Source organism: Sminthopsis crassicaudata, chromosome 6 (assembly GCF_048593235.1).
Source record: "Sminthopsis crassicaudata isolate SCR6 chromosome 6, ASM4859323v1, whole genome shotgun sequence".
Lineage (NCBI taxonomy): Eukaryota > Metazoa > Chordata > Mammalia > Dasyuromorphia > Dasyuridae > Sminthopsis > Sminthopsis crassicaudata.
In genome coordinates, this window is record NC_133622.1 from 247,764,757 (window position 1) to 247,778,176 (window position 13,420).

Genomic DNA, 13,420 nt, shown 5'->3' on the forward strand with positions numbered 1-13,420 from the left:
AGCCCCTCCGGCCCCACCACTGACAGGGGGCAAGAGTTCTTAATTGTCCTGAATTATCTCAGAGACCTGCTTTGGGGACCTGAGAAGACATGTTTTGGGGGTGGGCTCTGTATTCCCGGTTTTCAGGAGGACAGAGCATCAGGCTTGGATTCAGGACAGCCTGAGTTCAAATCCTGTCTCAGATACTGCCTGGGTAGTCAGGCAAGGCCTTTTCTCAGTTTTCTCATCTGTGAGATGGGTATAATAAGCACATCTGCCTCCTCTGGTGGTGATAGAGCAGAGCTATGTCATTCCAGCTCTTGCCACCTGGTGGCTGGTAGCTGAGCTTTACAGAAGCAGCTCTGGCTCAGGACCTTCCTCCCACAAAAGGAGGGGTTCCACCTGAGCTGCTGGGCCGGGAAAAGTGGACAACAAAACGATCGGGTCATACTTAGAATAAAGAGAGTCCCACTGGGTGGTGGGAAGCTCAAGTATGGGGGCCCTTCAGCTTTCCCTGTGTCCTGGACCCCCTGGACAGGCAGGCTGGGGAGGCCCATGAGCCCTTGCTCAGAATCATGTTTTTATATGCCCGAGATAAAATGCAAAGGCTGATCAAAGGAAACCAATTATTTTGAAATCCAGTTATCAAAAGAGTTTTTAATATTCCTCTCTCTGTGTCCCTGTATACATGTATTCCTTTCTCCACTTTCTTCCTCTTTCCTCCTCCTTCTTGCCTTCCCCCTTCCTCTATCCCCCTTTTTCCCAGGCACCTTAGAGACCAGCACAGGGCTGAATGTTTCTTTAAAAAAATTATTGCTCTTTTGTTTTCACATCAACTCCAGTCTCAGAGTGCTATTCTCCTACCCTTCCCAGGGGCCCCCTTTTATCAAAGAATAAAAAGGGGGCAGGGAGTTCAGTAAAAGTAAGCCAGTGTATTTTAGAGGTCAAAAGTCACCTGCAGTCTTCTGTAGCCATAACCCCCTGCCTCTCTGGGGCCAGGCTTGCTTCCCATATATCTCAATAACCAAATGGAGATGCCTACTTGTCTCCAGACAGACAAAACCCCTTTGGGTGAACTGACATGGCCCTGGATTCAAACCCTTTTAGGCTTTTTTTTTTTTTTTCTGAGGCTGGGGTTAAGTGACTTGCCCAGGGTCACACAGCCAGGACGTGTTAAGTGCCTGAGACCAGATTTGAACTCGGGTCCTCCTGAATTCAAGGCTGGTGCTCTATCCACTGCACCATCCAGCTGCCCCCCCCTTTAGGCTTTTGAAGAGAGTCTTTGCTAAGTTCTCTGCTGAGCCCATTCTCCAGAGAGAACTACAAAGTCACCCCCACCATCCTCTTGGACTGGTCCTCCATCCCGGAGCGGCAGGCCGCCTTGTCTGGGCTGTGTCTCGGGCATCTCTTTCCAGGGGGCCTGAGCGTGTCCCCATGACAAGAGCACTTCTGGTCACCTTCTGGCCTCCCCCTCCTTGTGCTCCCGGATTTCCTCACAGGAATTAACCCGCTTCTCCCAGGTGTGCCACCTCTACCTTCAAGCGGACAGACACAGGCAGTGCTGATTGACCAGTTGAATCCCATTTCCCCTCCTCCTCTTGATCAATTCTGTTTCTATTAAATTATCTGGTGCACTTTGGGTTCCCTCTTCCTCTCCAGAATATCAGTTCTGTAAGAGCAGAGGCCCACTGGCTTTATTTTCGCATGCCCAGCACCCCGTGCCCCGCCGGCAGCAGCAATTTAGTACATATTTAGCAGATTGAATTGAATCTTTCTTGAAGAAAAAAAGGTCACGGCGATAGAAAGGTTCTATATATAACAAAATATTTATAGCAGCACTTTTTGTGGCAGCAAAACTGGAAAGAAAATGGATCTCCATTGACTGGGAAAGGCTAAGCCAGAGGGACAGACGGAGTGTTGTTACATCATGGGAATGAGAGAGACTGGGGAAGGCTCTTAGGAAGTGGGCCAGAGTCAAAGGCCGCGCAAGAGGGCAGCGATTGCCCCAGCACCCCCGGCCCCCGTTCTTGCCCCGGCTCGGGCTGTCATGTACAGGGAGCAGGGCAGAGGAAGCATTGGCTGCCTTCCCGGGGAATTGTGGGGAGCAGGAAGAGGAGGGCGTCCCAGCAGGCCAGGCCCGCACTCTCTGCCATGGTCAAAGGCAACGGAAGTCTTAGCCAGTCCTAAGCGACATCTCGATCCTTGGAGAAGTTCAAATGCAGAACCCTAGAGGTGGGGAGCTGAGGAGGCTGGTTCTGCTCACGTGTTTTGTTTTTTGGTGAGGGGGAGTTCTCTGTGGCCGTGCACCCGCACACATGTGTGTGCTTGTGTATATGGTTGTGCACCGAACACCCACACAGTGTGTGTGTGTGTGTGTGTGTGTGTGTGTGTGTGTGTGTGTGTGTGTGTGTGAGAGAGACCACCATACAAACAACAAACAACACACAAGTGAAATTACTAAGCCAGGTGATCCCCCAGACTTAGGATGGAGCTAAAACCTGTGACAGAATCTGAGGAAGGAAGCTTTCCTCCTCCTCCTCCCTCCCCCAGAGCAGCCATAGACTTCTTCCTACCCCCTTAAAAAGGGTAATTTTTTCAATACTGACCCTTGAAAAACCTTGTGATCCAATCCCCCCCTTCCCCTTCCCTCTTCCCCTAGGTGGCATGTAATCCAATATATGTTAAAATTGGTAAAAATATATGTTAAACATGTATAACATATTAGATTGCTCGCCATCTAGGAAAGGTGGTGGAGAGCAGGAAGGGAAAAATCTGAAACACAAGACTATGCAAGGGTCAGCGTGCAATTGGGGTTCAGTGACTTGTCCAGGGTCACCCAGCCAGGAAGTGTTAAGTGTCTGAGATCAGATTTGAACTCGGGTCCTCCTGAATTAAGGGCTGGTGCTCTATCCACTGCCCCACCTAGCTGGCCCTGCAAGGGTCAATGTAGAAAAATTATCTGTTGAATACAGAGAGGCTTGGAGAGACATGAACCGATGCTGAGTGAAATGAGCAGGACCAGAAGATCATTATACACTTCAACAATGATACTGTACGAGGATGTATGCTGATGGAAGTGGAAATCTTCAACAAAGATCTAATTCAGTTCCAGTTAATCAATGATGGACAGAATCAGCTACACCCAGAGAAGGAACCCTGGGAAATGAGTGTAAACTGTTGCATTTTTGTTTTTCTTCCCAGGTTATTTTTACCTTTTGAATCCTGTGCAACAAGAAAACTGTTTGGTCCTACACACATAGATTGTATCTAGGATGTGTTATAACATATCTAACATGTATAAGATTGCCTGCCATCTAGGGAAGGGGGTGAAGGGAAGGAGGGAAAATTCGGAACAGAACGGAGTGCAAAGGATAATGTAAAAAATTACCCATGCATATGCACTGTCCAAAAAAAATAGTTATAATAAAAAATTTTTCAAAAAAAAAAGAAAAAGAAAAATTATCTGTGCATATGTTTTGAAAATAAAAAAAAACTTTAATAAAAATAAAATTAATTAAAAAATAAAGAAGAGATTTGTTAGCAAAAATGGGAGATATATATCATAACCTGTAAAATAAATAATTTTAGTGACAAAAATATGTTAAATGCAATATAGGTATACATATTTATACAATTATCTTATTGCACAAGAAAAATCAGATCAAAAAGTTTAAAAAAATGAGAAAGAAAGGGCAGCTAGGTGGCGCAGCGGATAGAGCACCAGCCTTGATACTTAATACTTCCTAGCCATGTGATAAATAAAATTCAGGCAAACCATAACAAGAAGCGTGAAAATGTTATGTTGTAATCCACCCTCAGTTCCCACAGTCTCTCTCTGGGTGTAGAGGGCTCTTTATCACAAGATCATTGTAACTGACCTTAGTCATCTCATTATTGAGAAGAGCCACGTCTATGAGAATTGATCTGCGTATAATTTTGTTGAAGTGTATAATGATCTGGTTCTGCTCATTTCACTCAGCATCAGTTGATGTAAGTCTCTCCAAGCCTCTCTGTTTTCCTCCTGTTGGTCATTTCTTACAGAACAATAATATTCCATAACCTTCATATACCATAATTTACCCAACCATTCTCCAATGGATGGACATCCACTCAGTTTCCAATTTCTGGCCACTACAAAAAGGGCTGCCCCAAACATTTAGACACATATGGGTCCCTTCCCCTCCTTAAGATCTCTTTGGGATATAAGCCCCAATGGGCTTTTTTATCAATCCTTATTCATTTTGATTTCTTCATAGCCCTTGACATAGCCCTAGTCACCCTCTCCTCCCGCCCTAGTCACCCTCTCCTCCCTGATACTTTTTTCCTCCATATTTCTGTGGTGCCTTTTCCACCTGCTTCTTCTCCTAGCTCTCTGACCGCTCCTTCTCCATCTCCTTTGCTGGATCCTCATGCAGATCATGTCTGCCACTAGTAGACGCCGTCAGAGTTCTGAACCGGGGCCTCTCCTCTTGTCCCTCTTTTCTATTTCACTTGGTGGTCTTATCAACTCCCATGGTTTCGATCATCTGTATGCTAATAATTCCCAAATCTGCTGATAGCTTTTCCCTCCAGATTCGAATCTCTGACTGCCTATTAGACATCTAAAACTGGACATCCTGTAGACACTTTTACCTCCACACGTCCCAAACGCCATTTTCTCTCAGCATATCACATCTTTCCCAAGATAAACCAATCACCTGAAATCTCACGCTCACCCAGCTAGTTCCACTTTGGCACTTGACTCTCTTTCCCTCTGATTGAGGGGCTGGAAGGTCGGTCATTGCCTCCTCCCACAACCTTCCTTTAGAGAAGGCTTAGATCTTTCCAGGTCCTCTGTGGGGGCTCTAAGCCTATTTCTGCTAGCTGCTTCCCAGTTGTTTGAACACTTAAAAAAATCAAATAGGGAGTTCTTTTCTAAGTGATTTATATTTTCTAGTTTGTCAAACACTCGGTTATGGAGTTCCATTATTTCTGATTCTCCCTTCACTAATCTGGGTCATTGATCTAGCTTTCTAACTTTTAACTGATGCCAAATGGTTTTGATGACGGCTACTTTTAAATACAGTTTGAGGTCTAGGAGATTTATTTCCCCTTCATCTCTACTGCTTTTCATCATTTCCTTGGATATTCTTGACCTTTTGTTCTTCCAATGAATTTTATTATTTTATTGAGCTCTGAAAAGTATCTCTTGGATAGATTGATTGGCATAGTATTAAAGTGGCAAATTAGCTTTGCTAAGTACTGTCGTTTTTATTACATTAGCCCAGCCACTGACTATTTCTCCATGTATTTACACAGGCAATTTTGGAAGAGTGGCTCTCATCATCACAAGATCATTGGAATAGGGCTGAATCATCTCATTGTTGAAGAGAGCCACGTCCGTCAGGGTTGAACATCGTATAATCTTGCTCTTGCCGTGTACAGTGGTCTCCCGATTCTGCTCATTTCGCGTCCTATCAGTTCATGCAATGGGTGAGTTTGGGGGGACCTCCTGCTTCAGTCTGGCTAGCCTTCTTCCTGCCCCTTCCCCTAGGCCATGAGTGGATAAAGAGGGACTTAAGAACTGAGACATGTCACTTTATAAAGACGATTCCACCTGCATAATCAACCTCTTGAGATTTGACAGGAGATTTTGTCAGCCATAAGAAATAAGCAGATGAACTGTTTGGACAAGTATACATATATTGTATTTAACTTAGACTTTAATATATTTAACATGTGTTGGTCTACCTGCCATCTGGGGGAGGGGGAGGGGAAGGAGGGGAAAAGGTGGAACAAAAGTTTTGCATTTGTCAATGCTGAAAAATTACCCATGCATATAACTTGTAAATAAAAAGCTTGTAAATAAAAAAAAAAAGAAAAGAAATAAGCAGACGTCATGATTTCTGCCTCTGAACTTTTGCTTAAGCTGTTCCTCAGTAGCCCCCTCCTTCCCCAACCTTCCCCTCTCAATACAGTAGACAACTGATGGTGTGGAAGGGCCCAGATGGGCTGGACGTCCCAGTGGTTTCCTTCCAAGTTTCCTTCCGAGGTGCTGTTGCCTCTGTTGATCTCATTTGCTTCCATTAGAACAAATATCACTTCTACCCAGATGGATCCCAAGTGTAGAGGTAATATCATCGCTAATCTTCAGAGAGCCTTTTAAAGGTTACAGAGCCTTTTTATTATCAGCATGATCTCATTCAAGCCTCCCACCAGCCCTGTGAGGTTGCGAGTAGAGTTCTTAGCAGGCTCCACCTCTGTTGGTCCAGAGCTGCCTGCAGGACACCTTGGCTTGCTCATCTCACAGCATCTCTTGTCAGAAGGGAGCCCGGACTCTTTCCCACTCCTCTTTGCCGTGTCCCTACGTGTAAAGTTGATAAGGTCCTGAACCTCCCGGTCAGCATCGCCTCTGGCTTTTCTCCCTCGTTGCCCATAACTGATGTGTTGCTGAGTCTTGCTGCTACTGACTGCACCAAGTGCTCCTACCTGCCCCTTTCTCTAAACCCATATGGGCCACTGCCTCTGCTCAGGAGCCCATTACCTTTCTCCTGAACTATTGTCATAGCTTCCGAGTTGTTCTCCATTCTCATACTCAATTCACCTCTAACCGGCTGCCAAAATGAGGGCAAAGGAAGGGAAGGGAAGGAATGAGCATTTGTAGAGTGCCCACTATGTGCCTAGCATTGTGCTGTTCTTACAAACAAAGAGAAGGAAAAGAATGAGCATTTGTAGAATACCTACTATGTGCTTAGCACTGTGCTATTCTTACAAAAGAAGGGGAGGGGAAAGAATGAGCATTTCTAGAGTACCCACTATGTGCCTAACACTATGCTGTTCTTACAAAAAAGGGGAGCATTTGTAGAGCACCTACTATGTGCCTAGTTTGTGCTATTCTTACCAAAAAAGGGGAAGGGAAAGACTGAGCATTTATAGAGTACATACTATGTGCCTAGCCCTGTACTATTCTCACAAACAAAGGGAGGGGAGAGAATGAGCATTTATAGAATACCCACTATGTGCCTAACACTATGCTGTTCTTACAAAAAAGGGAGCATTTGTAGAACACCCACTATGTGCCTAGTGTTGTGCTGTTCTTACCAAAAAAGGGGAAGGGAAAGACTGAGCATTTATAGAGTACATACTATGTGCCTAGCCCTGTACTATTCTCACAAACAAAGGGAGGGGAGAGAATGAGCATTTATAGAGTACATACTATGTGCCTAGCAGTGTGCTATTCTTACAAAAAAAGAGGGAGAGAAAAGAATTTCTAGAATATCTACACAACTCTGGGACAGAAGTTCTCTTATTCTTATTTTGAAGACGAGGAAACTGATGCTCAGAGAGATGCTCTGTCGCCCAGAGTCCCATCACCAGCAAGCATCTGAGGTGGGCTTTGAACTCAGGTCTTCTTAACTTTACCAACACTTTGGACACTGCCATGGGGGCGCATCCAGTGACATGAGTCAGAGGCTGCTCCTTGCGGTCTCTGCATTTAGCTCAGCTCAGGCTTATTGCTTCTTATGCAACTAGTCATGAATTTTTAAACCTCTGTGAGAGTAACGGGTCCACCCAGAGGAGAAGGGGAAGGTACAGAACAGCCAGAAATGGAAGCTTAAATAAACTGAATATTGGCCTTCCAGGAAGAGTCCATAGGGTAGAGAACAAAGTCACTCTGGGGAAAGATACTAGAATGGTGCCAGAGGAAGAAAAGCCATGTCCATCACCAGAGGCATCCCCTTGGGTGATTGAAGAAAGAGAGAGGGAATGAGGAAGGAAAAGAGGAAACAAGAGAAGGAAAAAAGAAAAAGAAAGAAAAGGAGGAAAAAGAAAAAGAATGAATGAAAGAAAAAGAAGAGAAAAGAGGAAAGAAAGAGAGGGAGGGAGGGAGGAAGGAAAGGAAGGAAGGAAGGAAGGAAGGAAGGAAGGAAGGAAGGAAGGAAGGAAGGAAGGAAGGAAGGAAGGGAGGGAGGGAGGGAGGGAGGGAGGGAGGAAGGAAGGAAGGAAGGAAGGAAGGAAGGAAGGAAGGAAGGAAGAGAGGGAGGGAGGGAGGGAGGGAGGGAGGGAGGGAGGGAGGGAGGGAGGGAGGAAGGGAGGGAGGGAGGAAGGAAGGGAGGGAGGAAGGGAGGAAGGAAGGAAGGAAGGAAGGAAGGAAGGAAGGAAGGAAGGAAGGAAGGAAGGAAGGAAGGAAGGAAAGAAGGGAGGGAGGGAGGGAGGGAGGAAGGAAGGAAGGAAGGAAGGAAGGAAGGAAGGAAGGAAGGAAGGAAGGGAGGGAAGGAGGGAGGGAAAGTGAAGGAAGGGAGGGAGGGGAGCAGCTATAAGGCAGCTCAGCAGCAAGGACTGGCCCTGCCCTTTTGTGCCCTGGAAGAGAGGATTGCAATGCAAGGCATCCTGGGGTGCCCCAAGTGGAGGCCCCTAGGACATAAACCAGAGGAGACGGGGCTTTGGGGAGAGTTGGGGAGGCTGGGGGGGGGGCCTGTGACTTCTGCAACCCCTCGTCTGTGGCTGGTGTCTGCCCGAGCTCGGGTCCTGAGCTGCAGCAGGATTAAAGCCGAGGAGTCTGAGCTAAATCGGTACCAGCAGGATGATCCCTTTGGTGGGGGTGGAGGTGGGGGAGGGCAGGCATCAAGCTGCCTCACTGAGGCTCAAGCGGGCCCAGGCTGGGACCAGGGGCCTCCCCGGGTCTGGGAGGAGGCTTCAGCCCCACAGACACGGACGGGGACAGGTAAAGGGTCTCATTTTTATTTCCATTGACCTGGGACTTCCTTTGGAATCCTTTGTAAACACGGTTCGGAGGAAGAGTCTTGTTTCTCCAGACCTACAGCCCGGGGCCCCAGACACATAAAAGATGTGGCTCTGCCCAATGCTGTCATTTCATGACGCCCCCTTGGACCAAGCTCTGGTTTCTCTTCTTCAAAGGCATAGACTGAATATGTTAACTGAGGTTCGTTATTATTCCCATTTTACAGATGAGGAAACTGAGGCACACAGAAGTCCTGACTAGTGTGTGGCTTTTTAAGGCCTATAGACAGCCGTGATGGAGAAAGTGCAGCAGAGGGGTGGGACAGGAGACCTTAGTTCTACTCCTGTCCTAGTCTCCACGAGCCCTCTGACTTTGGGCAAATCACCTGACCTTAAACCTCAGTTTCCCCAGTGATGAAATGAGAGAGTTAGTCTCTAAGCTTCCCTCCTGCAAGGTTTACTGATGCAAATCAACAGAGTATGAAAAAATACCATAGAAAAGACGATTCCGGAAGGCAGGGCGGGTCATTTGCCTTTCAGGAGCCGCCAGACCAGAGCCAGGCTTCCTCAGTCGGCCCGGGTGGGCGGCCTTCATCTGGGCAGCCCCTCCGTCCCCTCTCCTCCCCCCGCCAGTAAAGAACCTCCATCCTGGGCTTTTCCCATTGAAATCTCGGCAGCCTCAGCTCCCGGCTTCGAGATTCTGGTCTCCTGCAAGGAGCCCCTGGCCCAGAGAACTCAGCCGGAATAAATAAAAGTCCTCCTCGGTCCTGCCGGCGGGAGGCCGGAGGCTTTACGGGAGATCAGAGAGTCAGAGACAGGAACGGAGACCGTGGTGCTGGAAGGGACCGCCGCGGCACGGAGTGTACAGCCAGCAGAGGTGCGGAGGGCGGTCACTGAGGTGGTCTCGTGTGCCAGGCGCTGTGCTGGGCCCGCAGGGCACACCGGGCAGAGGGAAGACCTGGTGCCTTTTTACAAGCCGGCGTAACCTGGAGACAGATTAGTAAGATAGTAATCATCTTTTCTCTGTTATTTTTTCAAAGTGAGCTTGGGGATCCTAAGACGATTCCTCGCTCCTTCCTGAGCGTTAGGGCTGTTTCTCTCCCCCAAAGTGCAAAGTATTCTCTGGGCTCTGCCTCCTTCCAAGGCCCTTACCAAGTAACAGGGTCGGGCGACTGGATTTGAACCTGAGCTCTGTATCCCGGGTGATCCGGGGCAAGTTCCCCGGCTCCCCTTGGCTAAATGAGGGATGGACGCAGGGCCTCACGGGGCATCGGGTCTGGTGGACGACGCAAGCACGGTCAGTCCGGCCGCAGCCACTTGCGAGGAGCCTGCTCCGGGCCAGACTGGCTAAGCTCCGCTTCCAGAGACGCACAAAAGCTGGCCAGGAGCTCCCGGGCCCACCGAGAGACAGCGGGCAAATGACCGCGTGCAGACAAGCTCCAGGCAGGAAACCGGGCCTGGAAGGACCGAGGGAAGCTGCGAGGGAGGAGGGCCTGGGCTCACATCCTGCCTCCGGTCTCGCTGTACTACGCTGGCAAGTCAGCCCGGCCCTCCAGCCCTCCTGGTCCTCTCTTCTCAGAAGTGAGTGCACCCTTGGTCTGGAGGGCTTGGACTGTAAACTCCTCAAGGCGGGGCAGCGTCTGTTTTATTTGTACTTGTGTCCCTCCTTGCTTGGCAAAGGGCCCGGCTTAATAAGGCTTATTGATCTAAGATCTTTCAGCCCTCGATCTATAATCTATAATTTAATATAATATCATCTATAATCCAATCAGTAGCATCAGCTATCCCGTCTCGCTCTGTGCTGTTGTCTAATCCTTCCAGCAGACCACGAGCACCATCCGATGCCCTTCTCCTTCTGGGACTTTTCCAACATTATCTCATCCCGCTCCCCTCTGGCTCGCCATTCTATACCCCAAGGGGGGTCTTCTGTTCTGGGGACTCAGCCCGTATTTTACCACCTCCACACCTTTGCCCCCACTGTCCTTTATGACCTCTTTGCCAGATTCCTCCCTTGTTATTGTTGTTCGGTTGTTTTTCAGTTGTGTTCGACTCTTCATGACTCAATTTGGGATTTTTTTTTTTGTGGTAAAGATACTGGAGTGGTTTGCCATTTCCCTCTCCAGTTCATTTTCCAGATGAGGAAACTGACACAAATGGGGTTCACTGACTTTTCTAGAGTCACCCAGATGGTAAGTGTCTATTTGAATTTAGGAAGATGAGTCTAGATGCCCCCTTGTGAACCCCTACTTATCTTTTAAAGCCCACCTCAAGGGCCAAGACCCCCCACGAGTAAGGCCCTTCCTCTGCATGCCCCCTTGGCCCTGTGCGTGCATGGCTCCCGTGCCCTCGGATTTCGCCCAGCCTGCGGCTGCACGAATGCAGAGAACTCTGTGGTCTCCGCTCTTGGGGTCTTGCACGTGACGCCGCGAGGGGAAGGGCTGGAGTTCAGGGGCCCAGCTGGTCAGCTGTGCTCGGCCTTTGGGCCGGCTCTGCCCTGCTGTCCCGCCCCTGCCCTTCTCATCGACTAGTTCGTATTCTGTACCGGGGAGTGCTGGGCCGAGCCAGGCCTGTCCTCTCCTACCCCCCACCTCAAAGCTCTTCTGGACTCCGGCTCACAGAGCGCACATGGCAGGCAGAATAAGGAGCGTGTGGAATTAAAATGAGCAGATTAATCAAGATGAATAAATGAATTTGAATGCGTGGAAATGGCCCGGATCCTTCCAAGGCCCAAGTTAACCCCTGGTTCTGGGGCCCTTTGGGAACCTCTCCTGGCTCTACCACGTGACAGATGCTAGCTTCACTAGGCTAAAAATAAAGGTCAGTTCTAATTATTTTCATTGTATTATCTCAGCCTCTGGACAGAGAGCAGCTCTTGGACCACAAGTGAGATAACTCACATTGACAAGGTCTGCCACCATTTCCTTGGCCAGAAGGGGAAACTGAGGTTCGGTGACATTCATGGCTCGTCCACGGTCATCCTTTATTTTGGCAGTTGGGATTAGGTGGTTTGCCCATAGCCAGCAAGTGTCATGTCCCAAGCTAAGTTTGAACTCAGGCTCTCCTAGCTCCAGGGCTGCTGTTCTGCCCCCAGACACCCCGCCATCATCCTTTCTTGTGAACATATCTCCCCCTTGGATGGACGGTAAGCTCATTAGGGGAAGGGATCGTGCTCTGCTTCCTCCCCGCAGCTCTAAGGCTGTAAATGATACAAGGCACGTTGTGTTTGTGTGTTTTTTTTTCCCCTGAGGCTGGGGTTAAGTGACTTGCCCAGGGTCACACAGCCAGGAAGTGTTAAGTGTCTGAGATCAGATTTGAACTCAGGTCCTCCTGAATTCAGGGCTGGTGCTCCATCCACTGCGCCCCCTAGCTGCCCCTTGTGTTTATGTTTTTAACAATAATAACAAGGATTAGACTTGACAGAGCAATGTGTACATCCCACTCACCATCTTGGAGCTCACAAAACCCCCAGTAGGCAGGTGCTCCAAGCAAGACCATTTTACAGATGAGGACATTGAGGCTCAGAAACTAGAACACACTGTTATTAAAAGTCAGACGCCTAATCCAAAGGAGCATCTTGTGCTGTAAGTCCACACTCGTAGGAAAGGTTTTTGTGGACGGACTGAAGCAAACGGCCCAGATTCAGACTCTGAAAACCACGGACCGAGTCCAGCAGGACCCAGAGCTCCTGGCCGACTCGCGCCCAAAGGGAGTTCTCCTCCTGCCTAGCTAGGAAGTGGCGTCCAGCCTGGGCAACCCACCAACATGGGGTGGAAACGGCCGTCTCACCCAGAAAGAGAATATACTCAATGTAAATCAACACTTGTTTTGTTTGCTTTTTTCTTGTTGTGGTTTTTCCTTTTTATTTTGTTTTGTTTTTCCCTTTCCCAATATGTTTCATCAAGAAATGTGAATTTAAAAAGTTAATATATGTGTAAAAAAATAAAGTACATATGTGGGGGAAAAGATGTCCAAGAAGGGAGAATCCCACTCCGGACAGCCTGACGTTCCGCTTTGCTGTTGCTGAAGCCATTTCTCCAGTCGTGTCCAACGTTTGGGGGGGTGGCCGGCCGTTTCCTTCTCCGGCTCATTTTACAGATAAGGAGACTGAGGCAGGCGGGCTGAGCTGACTGGCCAATGCGCCCCGCTGGAAGGCGTCCGGGGCTGCATCTGAATCCCTAACGACGTCTTCCTGATTCTGCGCATTCCGGCGCCATGCTCAGTAAGTGCTTCCTGACTTAGTGGCTGCCACTGCCCACTGGTAATTCGTGATGAGCTTGCAGTCCACTGAAACCCCGAGATTTTTTCAGGAACTCGGTCTAACCGTGTCCCTTCTCTTACGCTGGCGAAGCTGGTATTTTGAAGGCAAATGTCAGACTTTACATTTGTCCACGATGAATTCATTCTCCAGCCTGCCAGGGCCTTTTTGGGTCCTGACTCTGGCCCAGAGCAGGACTCCTGCTTCCCAGCGCTGGCCATTGCACGTCTGATGAGCAGTCTCTGTGGCCTCCAGAGCTAAAACCTGACACAAAGGGAGCCCGGGCCTCCAGACTCCAGCCCTAACGAAGATGGCCCAAAGCGCCACGGACCCAGGGCATGCTTGTTACTGACTGACCAAAGGAGGCTCCTAGAGAGCAGGAACCCTGAACCCTCCGTGCTGTCTCTGCTCCTGTGGCCGGCTCTGGAGGCGGTGGACCCGAGGCCTCTGGGGAGACGTTGTTCC